Source organism: Siphateles boraxobius, unplaced genomic scaffold (assembly GCF_051911475.1).
Source record: "Siphateles boraxobius isolate OS27281-9 unplaced genomic scaffold, OSU_SipBor_1 55, whole genome shotgun sequence".
In the NCBI taxonomy this organism is placed as follows: domain Eukaryota; kingdom Metazoa; phylum Chordata; class Actinopteri; order Cypriniformes; family Leuciscidae; genus Siphateles; species Siphateles boraxobius.
This window is the reverse complement of record NW_027509181.1, coordinates 4,464,354-4,488,166: the sequence shown is the minus strand read 5'-3', so window position 1 is coordinate 4,488,166 and position 23,813 is coordinate 4,464,354. Positions and strand designations below refer to the sequence as shown.

The 23,813-nt window shown below is 43.1% G+C and overlaps 1 protein-coding gene and 1 long non-coding RNA gene across 3 annotated transcripts in view; one reads left to right on the top strand and one right to left on the bottom strand.

Moving 5' to 3' along the window:
* Positions 1-23,813, top strand: part of grid1b (glutamate receptor, ionotropic, delta 1b) — an 816,517-nt gene that overhangs the window by 713,178 nt on the left and 79,526 nt on the right. The gene's annotated exons all lie outside the window — the stretch shown is intronic.
* LOC143714563 (uncharacterized) lies at positions 35-1,360 on the bottom strand. The gene is made up of 3 exons (XR_013195542.1): positions 1,059-1,360; positions 886-980; positions 35-539 (listed from the first exon to the last, which is right to left on the bottom strand). It is a non-coding gene; the product is annotated as an uncharacterized LOC143714563 (long non-coding RNA).

Genomic DNA, 23,813 nt, shown 5'->3' with positions numbered 1-23,813 from the left:
CTTATGTATTGTTCAATATATTGTAATATATTAACACAATATATTATTATGTATATTTTATAAATATGATGGAGACTGGGGATGGTTGTGACACTTTTAAAAAGTGTTTTTGTGCTATTTATGATGGATTTTCCCACATACAGTATGTTGTCAGGTACACATCTACAACCGAAGTGAGTTAAAACCGTAGTTTGGGTGGGTTGTAACATTATTATTTGTTATTTTATTATATACCCCTACCAATCTCTTCCCCTAACTCCACTCCAATTCATTTGAATGATTTTAATTTAAATATGTAAGCAAAAAAAGAGGCAAAAAATCACTAAAGAAAAACATGAAACATGGAAATAAAAACAGACAGTGTGATTGTGTGTAAATGTCATGTATTGCCTATCTCCAGGCTTTTGTTTTCAGGTTCCATGATTCTTGTCCCTAGCGCCGTGTTCCTTGGTATATGTTTACATGCTTTTTTTATTTTTTTTATTTAATAAGCTATGATTGGATCATACTTTCTCTTGTCTCAAATGTATGTTCCAGAACTAGATAAGGGGAAACAGCAAAAACAGCAAAAGCATGAAGTCAAATGTCAGCTTGTTGTTAAACATAGTTTTAAAACGATATAATGAAATGCTTTGCCTAGTATTATAAAAATGTTTCTCACTCACCCTAGAGAAATGTGTATTAAAGTGCCCCTATTATGGATTTTTGAAAATCACCTTTCATGCAGTGTGTAATGTAGCTGAATGTGAATGTAAACAGTCTGCAAAGTTGTAAAGCTGAAAGTGCATCATAAATAAAGTTAGTTTATCTAAAAAAAAGAGTCAACCCTGAACCGCTCAAATGAGTCGTGTGCATTTCGAATTTATTTTCATGAAGTTCACTTACTACATTTGCGTAATGCCCAGCTTACGTTCTGGAAGTGACATCTCACTATAGCTTGTTTGTATGGATATCATGTCGTCAAGATGTTGTGCTCTCCGCTGTGAAAGTAAATTTGGTTTATTTTCACTTCCAAAGGATGAGGCTGTGAAGAATCAGTGGTTAAAATTAATCTTTACCACGATACCACAGCAGTATAATCCCAAACTTTTGCAAAGATTCGCAAAACGCTTGTTCTTGAAAGATGGGTCAGTACCCAGTTTATTTGGACCAACTTGCACCTCGGAATCTCAACCTGTAGATGACAGATGAAAAAATATAAAACACAAAACAAAGTATCTTAATACAGTGTAAATATTCCGGCTAACTAGCTAACTCATGCTAGTACTGAAATACTTCTGCTAAGCAGCTGTGGGCCACTATTACCCAAAACAGCGTCTATTAATGCAGATTGTTTGTCGTTCTTACTACTTTGAGTAAAGATAAAGGATGGAGCAAGATTTGTTTTACAAATGTTTATGTTACATCAGTCATTCACTTCAGTGCTGGGTGAACATATGCACCGTTATTGATCCCATATTTTCACCACAATAAATTAGAAATATACACATCGGTTTGTTGATGCACATACACTTGTTAATGCTGATGATTACCCCTTTTCCACCAAAAAAGAACTGGTTCGGAACTGGTGCTGGTTCAAAGTTAGTTCGGAGTTGGTTCAACTTGCGAACCTTCTCTGAACCGGTTTGTTTTCCCACTGACTAGAGCGCCCAGCGAACGACGTCGTTACGTCACTGTGTACGTCGCCATACAGAAACGCTACATTATTTTGGGATTATCTCTAACTTGTGTACCATGAAGGCTTTAAAAACAATTGAAATAAGTAAGTCTTTTAATCTTTTCCTTTGATATGTAATCATTTCTGATTAGTTATGTACCTCTGTCTTGTGTGTTTTTTTCTTTCTGTTTATTTGTTCTATATTTTGACTGTTTTCTTCTTTGCTTACATAATGTTTTCAATAAAAAAATAAAATTTAAAAAAAGCTAGAAATGCTTGCGCCAACTTCAAGCATAACAATTACAATGGCGGACTACATCGTGTTTCTGCAAATGTTTCTCCTGGCTTTGCGGTCAGAAAAGATGTTTAGGACACATCTAAACCCGCCCCCAGCCCCCGACATAAGCATGACGTGGTAAAAGAACGGTTCTCTGGTTCTAGTCCAGCAAAGAGTTGGTGCCGCTTTGGAACCAGTTTTCCTGGCCGAGAACCGGTTCTTTGGCTGTCGAAACACAAAGAACTGGTTCGCGCGCAGGCACCGGCTCCGAACCGGCTCTCAAAACGCTTTGGTGGAAAAGGGGTAGATGAGGAATGAAAGCTGCAACATCTCATAATGTCCCTCAAACTGAGAAACATCCTGCTCAAGTCGCCCTTGCGATGGAGGTTCGGGTTGAATAACTAGTTCTTCCAATGTTTCATCATTGGACTCAAATTGATATGGTAAAATTGGCGTCATCTTTTGTTACTGTTTTTAGCTTATGGTGCACAATCGCTGAGCTGTATGAAGCCTCCGGATGGAGCTGACGTTCAGTTATGGCAAAGGGCATGTAGCTTCCAACAGGCGCTATATGTGGTAGACCAATCACAACAGACTGAACTGTCCGGCCATTCAGAGCAGAGTAGTTCGCGGAAAGGAGGGATCTAGATAGATTGATTCATTAATTCAGATCAGACATCCTAGAATAGAGAACTACACGCTGCATAGCGATTACTAAATGGGAAACACCCTTGGTAGCAGCGCTACGTCACCCACTCTTGATACAGTGAATGTCCCTTCTGCTTTTCTTTCCTCAGAAGAAGCCCCACTGGGCAGTGACTGGAGCGTAGCAGCAAACACAGCATCTCGTTCCCTATTCAGAGAACGGAGACGTTCCGTCGTGACGACGAATGGGGTTTCGCTTAGAAAGCCTATCAACTTCAAGGATTACCAAACGAGCCAATGGCAAAGAAATGCCATGGGTCTGCGGAATTTGCATAGCGTAACTCTGCCCCACCTCATGGGTACATAAGGAACGTCTCTGTTCTCTACACAGGGAACGAGGGTTACATACGTAACCGAGACATTCCGTTTCGTAGTCACTAAGAGACTACATACACTTGCAGGTTCACCACCTGATCTCGAAAGGGAGTGGTGGGAACCTTGGGCACATATCCAGGCCGGGGTCTCAGGATCCCGTGAGAATAGGCCGGCCCGAATTCTAGGCACGCTTCGTCAACGGAAAATGGGTGCAGGTCCCCTACCCACTTAATGGAGGCCAATACAACCAGGAGCGCTGTCTTAACTGATAGAAACTTAAGCTCCAGTGATTGCAGAGGCTCAAAGGGAGCACTATGCAGGGCAGTAAAAACCACTGAGAGGTCCTAAGAGGGAATGAGAGGAGGACGAGGAGGAATAAGTCTCCCCGCTCCTCTCAGGAACCTGATGATCAGGTCTTGCTTTCCCACGGACTTACCTTCTACTGCGTCATGATGTGCGGCGATAGCGGTAACATACACTTTCAGGGTGGAGGGAGACAGCCTTCGCTTCAACCCATCTTGCAGGAAGGAAAGCACGACACTGATCGGGCATTTCCTGGGGTCTTTCCGGTGAGAAGAGCACCAGTTGATGAAAAGGTTCCACTTCAACGTGTAGGCATGTCTAGTGAACGATGCTCTAGCGGAAGTGATGGTGGCCACCACCGCTGATGGTAGGGAACTCAAAACTGCCTCGTCGCGTCCAGGAGCCACACGTGGAGGTTCCAAAGATCGGGACGGGTGTGCCATAGGGTGCCCCGTCTCTGAGAAAGAAGGTACTTCCTCAGAGGAGTAGGCCAGGGATGTGCTGTAGAGGAGTACAAGTTCGGAGAACCAGGTCCGGGTGGGCCAATGAGGCGCAACCAATATGACCTGCTCCTCGTCCTCCCTGATCTTGCACAGGGTCTGTGCAAGAAGGCTCACTGGGGGAAACGGATACTTGCTGGCCGAAGAGGCCAGCCTGGGACATGGGGGTGTTGAGGGAGCGGGTTCGCCCAGCCTCGCGCATATCAACAAGGTTAAGCCAGAGATGTCTGACCACGCATGTGGACATCACCTGACCCAGGGAGCATGCGGTCACCTTCGTCGCTCATAGAGCGAGGTCGGTGGCGGCAGGCAGCTCTTGGATGAGCCCTGAATCAGCTCTACCCTCGTGCATGTCATTGGGCAGCCTAAATTATGGCAATAGCATGCAGTGAGGTGGCAGCCTGCCCTGCAGCTCTATAGGTCTTTGCCACCGTAGTAGACAAAAAACCTACAGGCATTGGGGGGGGTGCTTAGGGTCGCCACGCCAGGTAGAGGCGCTATGGGGACACAGATGTGTTGCCACAGAACACTCCTCGGGGGGAACCCCAGTGTATCCTTGGCCGTGGGCTCTGCGAGGGCAGAGAAGGCGGAAGAGATGTGCCACGTGCAAGCTCTTTTTGTGAGAGAAAAGCTCGCAGCAATGCTGAAGCGCCCGGGGAGAAACACACACGCTGTTGCAGACCACTGCACAGATCAGCAGGCAGGAAAGTGAAACTCGCTGGAACACGCCGTCACACCAACACCGACTGGAAGCTGCTCGTCTAGAAGATTCTCGAAGATAATTAGAGAATAGGCTGCAGGAGTGAAGGGGACCTCTTGGCTCCGAAGCAAAAACATAACTGCATGTTGCCAGCGTACTTCCTTATATACTCACAAGGTGGGGTGGAGTTACGCTATGCAAATTCCGCAGACCCATGGCATTTCTTTGCCATTGGCTCGTTTTGTAATACTCACATTTGATAGGCTTTCTAAGCGAAACCCTATTCATCGTCACGACGGAAATCATAGTGACTACGAAAGGGAACACGGTTTACGCAAGTAACCCGAGACGTTCACTTTCATAGGTTCACTCAACGCTGCGTAGTGATGATGCAATGGGAAATATATACCCCACAAGCCAAGCTAAGCGCTGCCAGATCTGACCCAAAGAAGGTTTTTTTTTTTAACCAGACCAAACTCAACCAGGACCAATGTGACCATTTCATGCGGAAAGAACTGAGGAACCAGGGGCTGCATCCAGGTCATCTGGTTATGAAACTTGATAAAAGTGTACAGGAAGGACCAACTGGCCACAACACAAACGTCCTTTAAAGGGACTCCTCTAGCCTGGGAAGACACAACACTCCTAGTAGAGTGAACTCAGAGGTAAAGGGAGCTTCCGCACCTCATAAGCCAAAGAAATTGCATCTCTCCCCCAATGAGAGATCCTGTGCTTAGAGGTGGCGAGCCCTCTGTGGCCAGCCCCAAACCATATAAACAACTGAGACGAATTGCACCACTGGCCAGAGCAGTCCATATTACACCCCAAAGCCTGAACAGGTCAAAGCAATTGGAACCTATCCTCCTCCAGGGTGGGAGACGGAAGAGGAAAGAAAGATAAAAGCATGGCCACTTGAGAGTGAAATTACGTGGATAAAACTTTGGGGTCATTATCAGGCCTGGGTCGCAGAAACACCATCACCAGAATGGAACCTTCAAATGCAAGGCCCACACACAGAAAGAGAACTCCAAACATCGTTTCAAGCCAGTCTGCCTTCGAAGACAGTCACCCCAACCAGTCAGGGAGGAGTCCGTCGTGATAACCTAACGGCGGTAGACCACACCCATCTTGACTTCTTGAAGCAAATAAGCAACTGTGCGATACTCTTAGCAGATGGAAAGCTGACCAAGAAGAGCGAATGCCCCTGAGTTTCATCCAGCTCAGGAATAGCCTCATATAAAGCAGACCCAAAGCACAGGAGAGGCTGCTGCCATGAGCCCCAGAAATCTGCGACATGTTCCCACGGCAATGTGATGGTCAAGCCTGAATGGGCCAAGCACGCACGTAGACAGGAAACTCAAGGAGGCCTTCATTAAGAGAAAATTGAGCTGGACATTGAAGAAAATGTTCAGCTGAGAAAGTGTTAAGATCTTTTCTGAGCTTTCAGCCTGAGACCAAGAGACCTGAGATAGTGGAGAAGGACATCCCTGTGACAACACACTAACTCTCTGGATTGAGCCAGAATGAGCCATTCGTCTAGGTAGGACTTGTTCAGCCAACACAGTATTCCGTATTCACAAAATATTTTATCTTACCAGTAAGAGTTCTCCTAAATAGCAGTAAACATTCTTGTAATGAATTATCGCTCCATTTAAACTTATTTATAAGTATTATTTCAGCAATAAATATATTTATAAAGACTCATTAAGACCTATACTTATTTATAAGAACAGTTATAGTTACATTTATGTAATTTTTTTTTTATTACTTGTAAGTTATGCTTTTGCTTTTTTTAGTGGGCTTGCTCATTGTCTGTTATACACGAGTCGGAGCTCGAAATCGGGTCACTCAAGCAGCGAGATGCCCACAATGCTATCAGCGCCGACAATGGGACATTATTTTCAACTTCAACTCCATCATTCAATGCATTTTGCCTGTACATAAACCAAAACCTATACATAGCCAGTGTCATCGCAGATTAAAATCTATAAAACAAAATGTTTATTGCATTTATGAAGTAAGGGCTCAGCACCCAATTCTCTATCACCTATTGCCTCAATGGTGTACAGTGTATTGGATGAATTTCCGGCAACAGCAATTTTAGGATTAGTTTTGATTTAGTTTTAGTGACTTAGGAGTCCTCTTGACTATTCCTTACTTTTCACAGATTTAGGAGCTGGCTTTAGTGCTAAAATGCTTTGTGAAGAACTCTTATGGCACTTTTCTACTGCATGGTACGTCTCGGTACAGCTCAGTACGGTTCGGCTTGGCGCGGCACGGTTCGGCTCGCTTTGCTTTTCCGCGGCATGGTACGACTCGGCACGGCTCGGTTCGCTTTAGCTCGGTTGCTTTTCCACTGCAGTTAGTACCGCTTCAAAGTGGGTGGGATTATGACTGATCGTTATAGTTTATCCGCTCCTCGGCAACAAATGAGAACGTCTGCACTTCTCGTTCACTGACCACGATTCAGCCATTTCTTTTTTGGACGTTTTTTTTCTTCAAGCAAGTCAAGCAAGTAGTTTTAAAAGAGGTGCTACAGCGGTGGCTGTTACTGGCTATTTAAATCTAGCGGGTTTGATATCTCGCAAATACAATGACGCTGGTAGGGACGATTCTGTCTGGCTGACCAATCTCAACAGAGGTGGTACCATTTAAAGCGAGCCGAAGCAAGCCGTACCGTACCGTACCATGCAGTGGAAAAGCACCACAAGTGAGCCGTACCGAGCCGAGCCGTCCCGTACTGTACCATACAGTGGAAAAGCGCCAAAGCGTGCCGTACCGAACCGTGCCGTACCGTACCATGCAGTGGAAAAGCGCCATTAAGGCAAATATTTAAGAGTCCAAAAATTAGGACTGACACACCCATTATTTTTAAGAGTTTCTCCTAAATCGGCAAGTTAGGAGCTACTTTTAGTCTTAATATGTTTTGTGGATACGGCTCCTGAATATCTTCTTTTAATTAAATGAAGTAATTGAAATTCTATATGAAATTAATTTTTATTAAAAAATAAAATTTCTCACAGTGTACTTTAATGTTTTTTAGTGTAAATAATCTATATTTGTACATTGAATCTTACAACTTTTACTGCCAGCTGATGATGGTGATTTTGTGTAATAGTGATTTCCGCATGTGCATAATTCCTAAGTAATTTGAAAGTAGCTAAAAGTAGCTAAAATGTTGGTTACACAACTTTCCTGCAACTCCCCTATTCAATTCAACGAAATACCAAAAGTATAATTAAAATGGCTAAATCTAAATAAATGTAGGCTATTTTAACAGTTTTTGTACTGTGTTTTTCCGAGCATATTACTGTCATCATTAGCTTTGCAACATTCTAACATGTTCAAAAATGTATATATTTTTATATATACGGTATTCATATATTTCAGTATTCAAAATATTATTTTAAAACATTAATATCATAGCATTATTTATAAAACTTTAATTGCAGTGAAAATACTTCTAAATGCTGCTTTAAATGCTTCTGTGCCACTTTAGGAGTGCCAAAATGGATTGTGTTTATACTGATTTAATTTGATTGGTAACAGTCTATAGTGTCCTATTGTTCTAATTTAATGAAATGGTTAAATGTAAGAATTTAACAAAAGATGATGCAGACATCTAATAAGCTTAGAAAAAAGGTAAAATGCCCTTGGAATTCAGTTTAAGGCAGCAAATGAAAAAGTAATTGTTTTGTCACTGCTTTGAACTAACCTATTCACAGAATATGAAGACTATTGAAAGCTTATGAGCTGTCTGAGACAGGCCTAAACCAGCAAGATACCAGCACAAAACCACACTCAGAAAAATGTCCTCTATAATTATTGTTATCGTCAAAATCCCAGAAAATATTGAGATTGATGGCAATCTGAAGCTCTGGCTGTGTCCCAGTCATGTATCATGCTTGGCTTTGCCACCAAACAATAGCGTAGCTTACATCTGTTCTTGCTATTGAATTAACAAGCTATTAGATGTCCTGGTACCATGCAGCAGACAGAAACACAGATGGTCGGGTGATGCTGATGCTGAGTGAAATGTCACTTGAACTAACTATTAGTATATTATAATCATGAGAGACTTTTTTATTCTTAAATATGCTGTGTAAATACAGCTATGAGTTTGCTGTTTTAATCCTAAAACAATATACAGTGACAATTTGGATGGACATTGTTCTGCTTCTGCAGCCTTAGTGCTAATACTTGATTACTTGTTTTAGGTTTTAGGCAACCATAAAGAACAACACTAACTCAGGCAAGAAAAAGGCCTGTCCCACTAAATCTGTTTTAGTATAGCCATAGTCTGTCTTAGTCATAGTCTAGAATTTTAAATTCTCGTTTTATACAACACAAACTGGCAAAAACCAATGGATATCCACACAGCCCTGTTAGCTTTTACCCAGCCATTTATTATTTAAAAACTTTTATCCCAAAGTCATCGAGATCTCAGCAAACAGACAAATGCTTGTCTAGTTTGGGGTCAAGACTGATAAGACATCAAATAGAAGATGAAGGATATGCTTTTGTTTGTTCGTTGAGTCTCTTGAGCCCCTATATAAGTCGGCCATCAATCTTCAAGTCTTCAATTGCATTTGTCATCTGAGAGAAAACTTTTGCAGAAAGCTGAAAAAAAACCTGACAGTATTTGATAAATTGGGGGCCTCTTCGCCCTCATCTGTGCTCTTTCAGATCATCACTCTAAGCTGAGCCGTGACACAGACAGGGTGAGGTGTCGCCATACACTTGTATTTAACATTGCTGTCTACATGAAGCACCCAAGTATTTTCAGTCATATGTTTGATAAAGCTCATATGCTGGGAAAAAGCGCAATGACTCATTTGCTATCCAATCACAATGTTTACACTTTTTAGGGAAATTAACAAATGAATGACTTATATTTGGCTCTTAACATTAAGGGGTATGAGCAAGTATTTTCATATTGAATTTATTACATGATTCAGCTTTAAAAACACTACATTTAGGGCTTTTTGACATTTAGTCAATATCCGTTAGCTTTAAAGCAAACATCAATATGCTATAATTCTCCTAATGATAACAATTTATTATGACACACATAAAAAAAAAAAAAAATATATATATATATATATATATATATATATATATATGTTCCCCATAATGTTAATGTTTGACTGTATTTTCCTTTAAATCTCTAGATAGGCATAAAAACTCACCACAGCGAGTCAAGTCAAGCCACCTATGTACGCATAGTGCTTTATACAACACAGACAGTGATAACAGGAAAATGATTTAATGATGCAAAAAGAGTTCATTTTGACTACTGCAGCTTTAATAGCAAATAGTGTTATTGTTCAGCTGAAGTCAGTTAAATTGATTCAGTTCTGTTGTAAGATCTTCAATTATTAAATTGATCATATTTTCTAAACATCTGCGGTTCACTATAAAACATGGAAATTTGGTAAACAAGAATCACTAAAATTACCAAATATATTTTGGGACAAAGGGCCTGTTAATGATTTTAGAATATGTTCAAGGTTATTAAATCAGGGTTCCCCTTCTTCAGTCACTACAAGTAAGTCTAGACTGACGAATGGGGAGCGCTTGCGAGAGCCTATCTACTTCGAGTGAAACTAAACGAGCCAATGCACATTGGCAAGCGATAATTGCACCAGCAGCTGTGCATCGCGCCGTGAACATATAATGAGCAGAAGGTGCCTTGCATCCTTGTCTTTCGCTTCGGAGCCAGAGAGTGAATGCTGTTCCTGTCTCTTGCAAGATCTTCTGACGGTGATTTCGAGTCTCTGCGAGGAAGCGCCTGTGTTTGGTGTTGGTGTGACGGCACGAACAGCGGTGGTCGCGATCTCTCCTTTCAACAATTGTGAGCAAAAACAGCTGTTTTCACAGCTTTGTTGGTTTGGAGGGCGTGACATAGAGAGTGAGTGCTCACACAGGATTTCCCTGTGTCTAGCCGCAGCTATCCCCCTGTGTTTTTCAGCACCTCAGAGCACTTCTGAAAGAGCTAACACGATCTGTCTGTGTCTTTTTCAAGATGTCATTCAGATTGTGTGTTTGTGGATGCGGCCAATGTTTGACTCCGGCTGACTGGCATGATCACTGTATCACGTGCTTGGGCTATAGGCACGCTAAAATGGTGCTCATGGATGACTCATGCTCTCATTGCGGTAACACGACCATAGCGGCGTTACGGTCGAGACTCCGTTACCTCGAAAGAGGTGCCCCTTGGCTTATTCCCCAATCTAGCCCAGCAGAAGAAGCCTACTTCAGTTTATAGCCTTGGTTTGTTTTGTTTTGTTTTATTTATTTATTTAACAGGGACAGTGTATGGCACTCAGCCATACCAGAATTAGCTACAAGCTAAATTTCATCTGTAGTCCCTGGGCAGGAAAAGGTAACATACAATTAACAATCCAACAAACCATTTAAATATACCATAAAACGTCATCACGCAAATAGCCTCTCAGACAACAAAGTTTCACAAAAACAGAACAACAGAACAAAATAAAGTGCAATATTAATAAACACAACAATACAATATTAGGATACGACAAAAAATTAGTTTTTTGAGTTTATGATTAATGGGTACATGATTGTATAGATTTTAGCCATAATTTTACTTTATATTTAAAACAAGTAAATGTACTAATGTCTCCAATCTCATTTTGGAATAAGTTCCAGTACTTAGAGGCTCTGGTAGAGAAGGCTGATCTGCCAAACTCAGTACGTCTGCGCTGTACGGCACAGTGACCTCTAACTGGTCACCCTCGTTGTTCTCCGACTATCTGAGAGCAATATTATGAACTCCTCTAATGAGGACGCAGCCAGATTATTAATTACTCTGTACACTAAACAAACATTGGCAAAGCACATAAAATTTTCAAAAGTCAAGAGTTTATGCGTTTGAATGATATTGCAGTAGTGATAACCTGATGGCTTTTTATCTAATACTTTGAGAGTTTGTTTATATAGCGTTTGTAGTGGAGCAAGTATTGTTTTTCCGGTTTGTGACCAACTTGTGATGCATTATGTAAAATATGAGACAATCATTGAATGCATATACAATTTGGCAGCATCTAAAGGTAACTGATTACAAATGTGTCTAAAATTTCTTAAATAAAATTTAACAGTATTACAAACCTGCTTTATATGTTTCTTAAAATAAAAACTTTGAATCAAGAATAACTCCCAGATATTTAAAGTGTGACACAATCTGGATTTTTTCCCCATTTACAACGACATCTGGCTGATTTTCATTCATCTTCGTATCTGTCTCTTCTATGTGCCAGAATGACCGTGTCATCTGCATACATTTGGGTGTCAACTTGAGGACATGCTAGCGGTAAGTCGTTAACATATAGACTGAATAACAAAGGGCCTAAGACTGAGCCTTGCGGGACACCAACAGAACAGTTACTGAATGATGACATTTTATTCCCAACTCTGGTACTTTGTCTTCTCATGGTAAGATAGGACTCCATCCAGTTCATAGCAGCATCAGAAAAATTTAAATTTTACAACTTAGAAAGAAGAACATTGTGATTTACTGTATCGAAGGCTTTTTTTAACTTCAGAAAAACTGCTCCTACAGCACTCCCACTGTCTAGTTTTGATTTGATCTTTTCAACAAAATAGCAGGTAGCCATTTCGGTCGAGTAATTTTTTCTAAAACCAATTGCATTGGATAAAGTGTTTGTCCAGAATTTAGAAAGTCGGTTAACTGCTCAGTTACCACTTTTTCTACAATCTTTGATGTCACCAGCAAAATGCTGATGGGTCTATAGTTAGCTACATCAGTAGGTTCCCCTGCCTTGAAAATCGAAACTAACTTTGCATTTTTCCAAGCAGTTGGAAAAATTGATTGCTTTATCGATAAATTGACTAGGTGAATGGGGGTGCCGAGGGAGTGAATATTGTTCTTTAGAAATGTTGAATCCCACTTAAATGTATATTTTGCCTTTGATAACTTTAAAGTGCTTAATGTCTTACAAATTTTATTTTCAGGAACTTCAGTTATCTTATAAATGGTCTTATTATAATCTGGTGTTGCTATATGTTTAATTCTTGCACCAAAAGTGTCAGATAAATTCTGCACTGATGCGGTAAAATAAGTATTAAATACAGAAGCTATTTCAGTAGAATCATTTAAAATTCCATTAATTTTCAGCTCATATCCATTTCCCTGATTTTGCTTGTTGTCTTTCTTTGTTAGTTTATTTATGTTGCTCCATATCAATTTACTATTTCCTTTTCCATCTTTAATAATATCGATAAAAAACTTTGCTTTCCTTAGTTCACTGACTACTTTTTTGTTCTTCAGTGCTACTTTCAAGGCAAAGTCAAGTTTTTTCATCAGGTCCCACAAATGGTCATTAAACCATGGTAGTTTGCCCTTACTCCGTCCATTTTTAAAAGGTTTTGTATATTTTTCTTTAAGTCTATTTATTGTACCAATGAAGGACTCACAGGAGGCATCTACTGTATATCATCTGTGAGTAAAATATCTCTCCAATCAGTTTGACTTAGTTCTTCCTTAAATGCTTTTTAAGGAAGCATTCCCTATTCCTTCTCGTTGGTAAATAATCCGTTTTTTTTTTTTTTTATTTCCTTGCAATAAGAGTCATGTTATGATCTTACAAAACAGTGAGAAGATTATAAGATTTAATAATTCTCTATGGTTTGTTACTGAAAATGAGATCAATTTGTGTTTGTGAGACGTTTGTTATTCGTGTGGGTCCATCTATTAATTGAGTTAGTTTGAACTTGTCTGTAAGTACTTTTAACTTTTTTCTAGTTGCTTTTTCAGCACAATTTAAATTAAAATCGCCCACAACTATACATTCTTTCTTTGTGTCCAATAATTTAAGCAGGTTCTTAAAATTTTCATAAAACGTGACATCATATGACGGTGGTCTATACACGCCAATCACATTAAATGACATCTGCTGAGAGAGAGTAATAGTAATTCTAATACAGTCAAGATCATTTACACATGTTAGATCAATTTTTTCGCATCTAATGTTATCCCTCACATACATAGTGCCCACCGCCTCTTCCCTTGTTTCTGTCCTTTCTGAAAACATTGTAGCCAGGCATTGTGAACGAGGCTACAGGTGACGATTTGGATAACCATGTTTCGGACAGACAGAGAAAGTCCAAATTTGAGTCGGTAAAAAGTTTTTCTAGTTGTTCCGTTTTTGCTCTTACGCTACGAATGTTAATGTGACCTCCGATGAGGCCCCTCGGCTTTGCCTGTCGGTCCCAAATAATTTTGGAGTACTGAACAGTTTTGAAGAGGCCAATGTTGAAGTGTTTTGTAACCGCTGGGTTTCCATGTGAGTGTCTCTGTTGGTCGGCATTACCTGGAGTTACGAGCATGCTCGCCGGGAATAGATCTTGCACCACGACGGGTCCTGGGTTCAGCTGGACATCGCCAACAAGGAGGAGTGTAGCAAGCAGGTACGTGAGCAGCTTTCTGTAAGAAATCCCACAGCCGCGAACAAAAAGGATCAGCAACAGTATAATATAGACCAAAAAAGGCGGATCGCTGTTTTAAATCCTCAGTCCTCAGTACATACCGGTACTTGTTTTTTGTAGTATGGTTACGATCTACACGATTTTCAGCCACTTTAGACGGTGTGAATGAAAACAGACATAGAAGTTTTGTGAGCACACCTGCGGCCTGAGGCCTGAAGTTGGCGACCTGAGGATTACAGTGAGAGGTAACCCGCCGAGCCAGTCTCCTTGAGCCCCTCACTCCTCTATAACGCTTCCTGCAGAGCCTCCAAAAGTGCGCGCTGTGCCGTCTGCGGCGGTCCCAGTCGTTTCTTTTGGAGCTCCACCGGATGATCAAATGTCGGTCGCTGCATCCGAAGGTGAGCTAATGACCTCTGGGGATGATGACTCGGCTGCGCTGCCTCCTTCGGGTGCACCAGCGTTGTCCGAGTCAGACCCAGAGCTCACGGCTATGCTTTCCCGGGCCGCAACAAGTGTTGGGCTTGAGTGTAACCCTCCACCGTGTCCCGAACCTTCGCGGCTGGATGATTGGTATCTCGGGGTGGCCTGTGCTGGTTCTCAGCACCCCGCCCCAGTGCCTTTTTTTTCCGGAAATGCAAGAGGAGGTTACCAAAGCATGGACGGCATCTTTTTCTGCCCGAATCCGTTCTGGTGCCTCTTCCTCCCTCACTAGCCTCGACGGCGGAGCAGCTAAGGTTTATGCGGAGATCCCCCCGGTGGAGTGGTCTGTAGCGATGCAGCTGTGTCCCAAAACCACTACCTCCTGGCGGGGAAATCCGTGCCTCCCCTCCCGAGCGTCTAAGCTTACTCTGTGGAGTAAGCCTGTGTAGCCTGTGGAGAAGCTGCCTACACCCTGCATGCCATGGCACTCCTGTAGGTCTACCAGGTCAAGGCGCTCAAGGAATTGCACAAGGGTAGTTCCGACCCAGGGGTTATGCAGGAACTGCGTACAGCGACATACCTCGCACTCCGGGTGACTAAAGCCACTGCTCCCTGGGTCGGGCGATGTCCACGTTTGTGGTCAAGGAACGACACCTGTTGCGGCGCCTCCGCCTGCTTGTCGCCGAGGGCGCCCCTCTGCAGCCGCCTCTGCCCCTGTTCAGCCTAAGCAGCAGCCTCCACCCAGGCACCAGGTGGCTGGCTGCAAGAGGAGTGCTTATCCCATCCAGACCCCACTAAATCAGGCAGCAAGCGTAAGGGCAAGCGGCCCTGAGACGGGCGACCCAGCGATGGAGGAAGTTGCTCTTTGGGAGATAGTGTCCGCACCTCTCCCTCCCCCGGAGGAGGACCGGCTGGAGAATCCTTTGTTTCATTTTGTTTCTGTTTTGTACCCACATTTTCAATAAAAGAGCAATTTCTTCCATCTCTGGGTTATAAGAGGGCGCGGATTGCGGATTGCACATGCCTTGCCACTCCTTTCCCCCTCTTCCATCGCCAGTGCGCAGCAGTGTGCGGCTCGGGGACTTCCCACACTCCCTCTGCCCCACCCTGGAACCAGGTTAGTGTGGCACAACACACTCAGACTCCGCTTCGGGCCGCCTCAGTGCCTACCGAGCCGATTTCCTGTGTTCCACCTCGCTGCCCCACCCCAGGTACGTCTGTGGTCCCGTTGGTCCCGCTTGCATTGTGTCTGGGAGCCTGGCTAGTGCTTCCCAGCCCGTCTCGCTAGCTCATCCGTACTCAGCTATGCGATTCAGTTCGCCCGGCACCCTCCCAAGTTCAGGTGCATCCACAGGCAGGGATCGATGTCCTACTGGCAAGGACGCGATTGAGCCAGTTCCTCCAGCCGATATGAAGACAGGGTTCTACAGCCCCTACTTCATTGTACCCAAGAAAGGCGGTGGGTTAAGGCCGATCTTGTACCTGCAAACCTTGAATCGGGCCCTGCACAAGCTCCTGTTCAAGAAAACGCAGAAACATATTTTCGAATGCATCCTTCCACAAGATTGGTTTGCAGCGATCGACCTGAAGGACGAGTACTTTCATGTCTCGATTCTTCCTCTACACAGATCGTTCCTGCGGTTTGCGTTTGAGGGACGGGCATATCAGTACAAAGTCCTTCCCTTCGGGCTGTCCCTGTCGCCCTGCGTCTTCACGAAAGTCGCGGAGGCAGCCATTGTTCCACTCCGAGAATGCGGCGTTCGTATTCTCAATCTCGACAACTGGCTGATCCTGGTTCAGTCTCGAGATCAGTTGTGCGAACACAGGGACATGGTGCTCCGTCAACTCAGCCTGTTGTGCCTTCGGGTCAACAGGGACAAGAGCAGAATCTCCCCTGTGCAGAGGATCTCTTATCTCGGTATGGAGTTGGACTCGCTCAACCAGACTGTGCGACTCACATACGAGCGTATCCGGTCAGTGTTGAACTGCTTGAGTACAATCAAGAGCAGGACAGCGGTCCCACTGAAAGTTTTTCAGAGGCTTCTGGGGCATATGGCATCCGCAACTGCAGTAACACTGTTTGGATTGCTTTATATGAGACTGCTTCAGCACTGGCTTCACGGTCGAGTCCTGAGATGGGCATGGCAGAGCGGCACTACCGGGTGCACATCACCACGCAATGCCTCCAAACCTTCAGCCTGTGGTTGGAACCTTTGTTTCTACGGGCAGGTGTTTCCCTAGAACAAGTTTCCAGGCATGCTGTGGGCTTCACGGATGCCTCTGCTACAGGCTGGGGGGCCACGTAAAACAGGCATGCAGTTTCAGGTCTGTGGACGGGGCCTCAATTGGATTGGCACATCAATTGCCTTGAGTTGCTCACAGTACGCCTTGCGCTGGGCCGCCTCACAGGGCCGCTAAATGGCAAGCACGTACTGGTCCGTCACTGCGACATCACTTCGACCATTGCGTACATCAACCATCAAGGTGGTCTACGCTCCCGCCGCATGTCGCAACTCCTCCTATGGCGTCAGAAGCATCCTGGCGTGCTCAATCATGCAGCCAACGAGCTTACGTTTCCGGGAGAGTGGCGTCTCCATCCCCAGGTGGTCCAGCTTATATGAGACTTCTGCGGAGCCGCTCAGATAGATCTGTTTGCCTCTCCGGACTCGACCCATTGCCAGTTGTTTTATTCTCTGACCGAGGGGACCCTTGGCACAGATGCACTGGTGCACAGCTGGCCCTGGGGCCTACGCAAGTATGCGTTTCCCCCAGTGAGCCAGTGACCAAAGTCAGGGAGGACGAGAAGCAGGTATTGTTAGTTGCGCCGTATTGAGCCAACCGGACCTGGTTCCCAGAACTCATGCTCCTCGCAACAGCACCTCCTTGGCCCATTCCTCTGAGGAAGAACCTGCTTTCTCAAAAACGGGGCACTGTATTGCACCCGCGTCCAGACCTCTGGAAACTCCATGTCTGGTCCCTGGACGGGACGTGGAGGTTCTAGGTGATCACTTCTAGGTGATCACTTCACACCATCACTTCTGCTAGAGCCCCCTCAACGAAGCGCCTCTATGCTCTGAAGTGGAACCTGTTTGTTGAATGGTGTTCTTCCCACCGGGAAGACCCCCGAAGATGTCCGATAAGAGTCGTGCTTTCTTTCCTGCAAGATGGGTTGGAGCGAAGGCTGTCTCCCTCCACCCTCAAAGTGTATGTTGCCGCTATTGCCGCACATCACGATGCAGTTGAAAGTAAGTAATTGAGAAAGCATGACCTGATCATCAGGTTCCTGAGGGGAGCGAGGAGACTGAATCCACCTCGCCCCCCTCTATAGCCTCTTGGGACCTGTCTCTGGGGGTCCGCGCACTGCAGAGACCTCCCTTTGAACCATTGCTCTGGCTTCTATCAAGAGGGTAGGGGACCTGCACCAAATTTTCGGTCAACGAATCGTGCCTAGAATTTGGGCCAGCCAACTCTCACGTTGTCCGGAGACCCCGGCTTGGATATGTCCCCAAGGTTCCTACCACTCCCTTCAGGGACCAGGTAGTGAGCCTGCAAGTGCTGCAGATAGGAGGAGGCAGACCCAGCCCTGGATTTTCTCGGTCCCATCCGCACCTTTTGGTTATACGTGGACAGAATGAAAAACTTTAGGACCTCAGATCAGCTCTTCGTCTGTTATGGAGGCCAGCAGAAGGGAAAGGCTGTCCCCAAGCAGAGGATGGCCCACTGGATAGTGGATGCCATCGCCTTGGCTTACAAAGCCCAAGGCATGCCTTGCCCATTCGGGTTGCAAGCACACTCAACTAGAAGGCACCTCGCTGACAGATATATGTAGAGCTGCGGGCTGGGCGACACCTAACACGTTTGCTAGATTCTATAGCCTCCATGTAGAGCCGGTATCTTCCCGTATACTTGCCCTCAGTGGCCAGTAGTGCGAGGGACCCGTTGTTAGTGTCGGCTTGCAACGCCACTCCCGCCCCCATGGGCCGGATATGTGCGGCTATTTGTATCAGTAGTGTTCCCCAGAAATGGCTAACCCTGCGAGTTCCTAAGTCACCTCTGCGGCAGTCAGCATTGTGGAGACGTTGTCTGACGCCAGGCCTACACTCATATGCATTGTGGAACCTGTGTTAGGCTGGGTGTCCATATGTAGCGGTCCCTGCGGTGACCCCATATTTGTAGTCCTCCACTATCAGCTTCTCTGCGGAAAAGCCCGTGTCTTTCCCTCGACAGAGCCCGCTCTGTCATCACTGCTGGTGTTCTTTGCCCCCTAACTAGGCTGGAACCACCCAAGCGACTGCCATATGTTGTACTACCCTGCTTGGCTAGTCCATATGTTTATCCGTCACAGTGCCTCTCTCCGGGGTAGGATGTGGCTTCCGCAGCATTCCCTTCCCCAAGGGCATGCTTTCCCAGTGTTATCCAATAAGTCACACTGAGTGGGTCTTGCAGAACAGCAATGACTGACCTTCTCTGCTTAGAGCTCCTACTTCTGTCCAACACTGCAGTTAGGCCAGGAGGCTCAAGCTGAGCGCTGGAAGGGCCATCTGCCGTGGCGTTTTGGTAGATATCCCTATTCGTCAGTCTAGACTTACTCATAGTGACTGACGAAGGGGAACATCTCTGTTACGTATGGTAACCCTCGTTCCCTGAGGAGGGAACGGAGACGTAAGTCCCCTTGCCACAGTTGCTGAGCTTCCGATGTATGGCCGAGTCACAGGTCCGGCTCCTCAGCATAAAAAAACAGGATGTGAGGCACCTGCTGCTCATTGTATGCTTGCGCCGCGGTGCACAGCAGCTGCCAATTATCGCATGCCAATGTGGATTGGCTCGTCTAGTTTCACTCGAAGTAGATAGGCTCTCGCAAGCGACCCCCATTCGTCAGTCTAGACTTACGTCTCTGTTCCCTCCTCGGGGAACGAGGTTTACCATACGTAACCGAGACGGTTTTTAAATCAACTGAAAATTATGTATTTTACATGTGTTGACATGACATGATTAGGGTTCAGATTGTCAATATAATTTATTAAACTGAGTGTCCACCTTAGAGATCATCGGTTTTATAATGAAACCATTCAATTTAAAAATATAATATTAAGGCGAGACATGGCAGGCAAAAACATCGTTTTTTTTCACTGGTCAATTTTGAGATTTTGGGAAATTTGTCTTCAATAACATGTCTTCTTTCAGACTTGTGGTGAAAAAAAGTCTGAAATACACATTTAAAATACACTTTTATTTTACTACACTTTGTCTGTTTGCGTCTGTAGATTTCTCATAAATTCATCAAAAGTTGTCGTTATAAATCATCCCTCTGCTCCGCGATCGCGATCTGCACCCTGTCATCACACACACCATTAGAAAGCTCTCTCTCTCCTGTGCAATACTGCCAGATCCAAATATGGTCATTTCCTTTTTATCAGCAACCAATCGTGAAAGTAAAAGGGGGGGGTTTACTCTAAATGCACAATCTCATTGGCTAATGCTAAATCTTTAAAGGTGCAGTGTGTGATTTTTAGCGACATCTAGCGGTTCGGCTGCGAGTGGCACTGAGGGCTCAGCCCACTGCTCACCCCTCCCTTTCGAAGAAGCTACGATGTCTAGCATGGGACAAACATATTGTCTGAGACAGCAGAGAATAGCCAGAGTAAGCCAAGAGTGTGTAACATTGTCACTGTTTCTGTACCACAGTCCATTATAAAACCACATCATGGATAAAGTTTACAAAGCCATAGTCAGGTGAGGATCAAGGGTCTTAATATATAATATAATAATAGCAATCAGCTGATTGTCTCACAAACGTAACCAGCACATTTCCCCCCACATAGCAAACCAATAATACAGCGAGGAAGAAGAACCACATGAAACTATGCAACTATATATCTTTTCTAACAGGGTAGTAAAAGTTTAGCTGGCTAATATGAGCTGTTACTGTGGCTGAGCTGGTTAAAGCGTAAAGACTCTTCGCGATCGACTTAAAATGCTTCCAAGATCGACTTGTCGAAGAGTCACTACTCACGGTCTTTATGGCTAGCTTCTAGCTTTCTGCTGCTTCTCTTTCAAGGTAGTGAGGAAACGCGCTCTGTAGCGCTGTTTGTTCGCGTTCGGCTACGGTAGAAACATGACGTCACAATATGTCGACCTTCATAGAAGGGGGTGCCCGCGGTTATGTAGATATAAATGTCTCATTCTAAAGTAATAAAAACATTACGGTTTATTAAGTAAGTTCTACAGTATATACACCACTGAAAACATAGTTATGGATGTCATATTGCATTTCTGTTAATAGATACTCCAAATTTTTACACATTGCACCTTTAAAGCCCGTTTTCCCAAAATGACTTTTCTGTCATACTCCAAGTCTGAAATCTCCACTTCAGTAGCACCTATATACACCAAACTTTCCAGTCTTGTACCTAGTTATATTATGAAGACATTTGCAGAGGGATTTGTAAATATATTATTCCTAGCCTGATTTATATAAAATTTTATTCCAAAAAACATGGCGAAAATCATTTCATTTTTTTTTATTGGCAGTATATTCTGATTTACAGGATAACAAAAGTAGATATCCATAAATCCCTCTGTAATTTTCCCCCATCTAATATGTGAACACAATGAAAAAGATAATTTTGAACCTGGCTTTAACCAATACTCAGATTTCGTATTTTAAAATATATGCAAATTAGCGCATATTTAATTAGATAATGCCTCACTTGCATATTTAAACATTAAATTACAGAAAACGTGTACTACATTTTTTTTTCTCATCTTAATGTAGGTAATCAACTGGCAAAGTTTCATGGTGATATCTGCTAGTTAAAAAAAATTACCCTATTCACCTGTAGTGTCTTGCCTTAATCATATCAAATATCATATGTTTTGTTACTAATGTAAAACCATATTAAATTATTATGGGATCTCCTTCAAGCAGTGTAAGAAACATTCATAATCTTCTTAATGTTTTTATGATCTTTATCTGTATTACTAAAATTAAAAAACTTTAATGATAGTGTTTTATTAAAACAATATGTTGTGATGTTTCCATCCATAGAAGCAAAATAAAAGCATATGCATTTGAAAAAGCAGCACGCGTGGGGACTCAGAGTCGGAGAGGATCCTACTTGCACCAAAACATCTTAGTGCTGTGGTGCTTCTTAGGTTTCTGGAGTATCGAAGGCGAAATTGTTGAAAAAAACTAAGTAGTTTGTAAGCTGTAAATTGTAAGAAACCGCTGCTATATTAGTCCACAACAATGAGCAATCACATTGCCAAGCTTTATGATAACACTGCCAAGAGCGTGAAAGTCTCCATATATTATGCAGCAGGCCAAGACAGACTTACCTTCGGTCAGAGCCTAACACATCGGTCAGAGCTGAGCATGTGTTTTCATCAGCTGGAAACACTGTCAACAAAAAATGCTCACGGTCTGTGGTTGTAATGAGGCACACAACAAAGGACATAGTCAAAATAAATCTTTAATCCAAGAATAAACACTATAAACAGGAGAATAACTCAGATGAAACTCAACCATGAACACACTGACACTAGCTAACCCTTCCATTCAAACGTGAATTAAAATTTTCCAAGTTCTAAAAAAAAAAAAAGGGAATTTTCCATCAGCTTGTTTGAGCGGATGACAGTGGTATTGGTAACCAAGTAATCAACAGTAAATAAAACACAATGAGTGGAAACCATAGTGATGTGTTGTTTGACTTTAGGAGCCGTTCCCGTCAGAGAGCTATTTTCCCTTTTTTAAATTAATACAAGACAGAATAATATTATTATCCTTTCGCTACACTGCTCAGCCACACGTCAAGAAGTCACTATCTGAATGTTATTTTGATGTGTATGTGCGTGCGATCACGTGTTATGACATTATGTTTTTGCGCCACTCTCAATTCGTCACAGCGCATACAGTAGGCTACACATTAACATAATATTCAGTCACTGGCACGGAGTGTTTGTGGTCGAGCAGTGTGGCAAAAAGATCACCCTTAATATCGGGTCAGAAAACACGCAAATGTATACTCTTATTACCGAGCAGAACCAATTTATCTGGTTCGGTTCCCCAAAAAGAGCCCTAAAATCAGTCACATGGGTTTAACATGCGCCATATCAGAATTAATACGGCAAATGCATTTCCATCTCCCATTGTTCGCGTTATCTCTTTTTCACACAAGTCAAAAACCACCTCAATTGAGGGTAAAAACTTTTTTGTGCGAATTAAGGGTTTTTCTTTCGAAATTTTGCGTGTCCATATATCGTTTATGATACGATACTCAAAATGCGCATTAAAACAAGGTGATGGAAACATAACTACTGACACAAGACAAGTAACAGACAGAAACAGAGGGCTTAAATACATGAGGGCAAACAAAGGAGCTGATGAGTTAATTAACGATACACACCTGAACAGAATACTCAAATCAATCAAAAACCATAGAAACAAACTGGCAGAGAACGGGGAGAACTGAATTAATTAATGAACTAACTGAATCAGAAACAGAACACAATGAAAACTGAATGAAAACAGAACATACACGTGACAAGCACTTGTTCCAGGGGTCCGTTCTTCGTATGTCACTAACTCACATAGCTGGATTTGATTGTTGGCGATTTGGCATTATCTTGGATTGTTTGGTTCTTCGACGCTCATCCTGGACTTGCTGTCATAGCAACAGGTCCGTAAGCTTAAACCTGCTCGCGAGCAGGCTTATTTTGTGTAACAAGATTAGATTGAGGCTTTATAAGCGGAAGTGATACGGGTAGTCTTTTAGCGCTGCATGATAGTATACTTTTTGAGATATATAATTTTTTCTTGTGACTCGTGAGGATGTCGTTTACATCATTAATTTGTTGGAAACGCACCTTAAATATTCGACTCGTCGGAGCACAAATAAACAGCATTGCCCTGAGATTCTTTGCGAGTGGCTCCTTCCTTTACACTATTGGAGATGTGGATAACTTGTTGATAAGTGCTGTCTTTCGTGCAATTTGCAAAGTTTACCTATCGCTCCAGCAGTTTAAGTTTTTGTTGTGGCATTTCCATGCCACTTAACCTGTTATGCTGCAACCCCACTTTTGAAGAATCCCCAGAAATGGCATACCCAAACTGAAACAGATACAGTTCATGAACCCTTTGTACTAAAAGCACAATTATGATCTCATTTGAAAGCTGACACCTGGCAGTTTATTGTAAATGTAGAATTAATTATTATCATAATGAGAAAATAATTATAAATAGCTTCAAAGTTTTGTAAAGTTATTAGAAATTTATTTTTTATGAAACATCTTCATGAAAATAAAATTTAAGTTGGCATTGTATCAATCTATGAATGCACTACAGCTAAAGCCACATGTCTGACCATATTATATATTTAAAATCTGAAGATGACGAGTCTAAAACTCTGTATTTAGTTAAATGTTTTTCAAGATCATGTCATATGACTTTATTTTGATTAGACTCTGAAA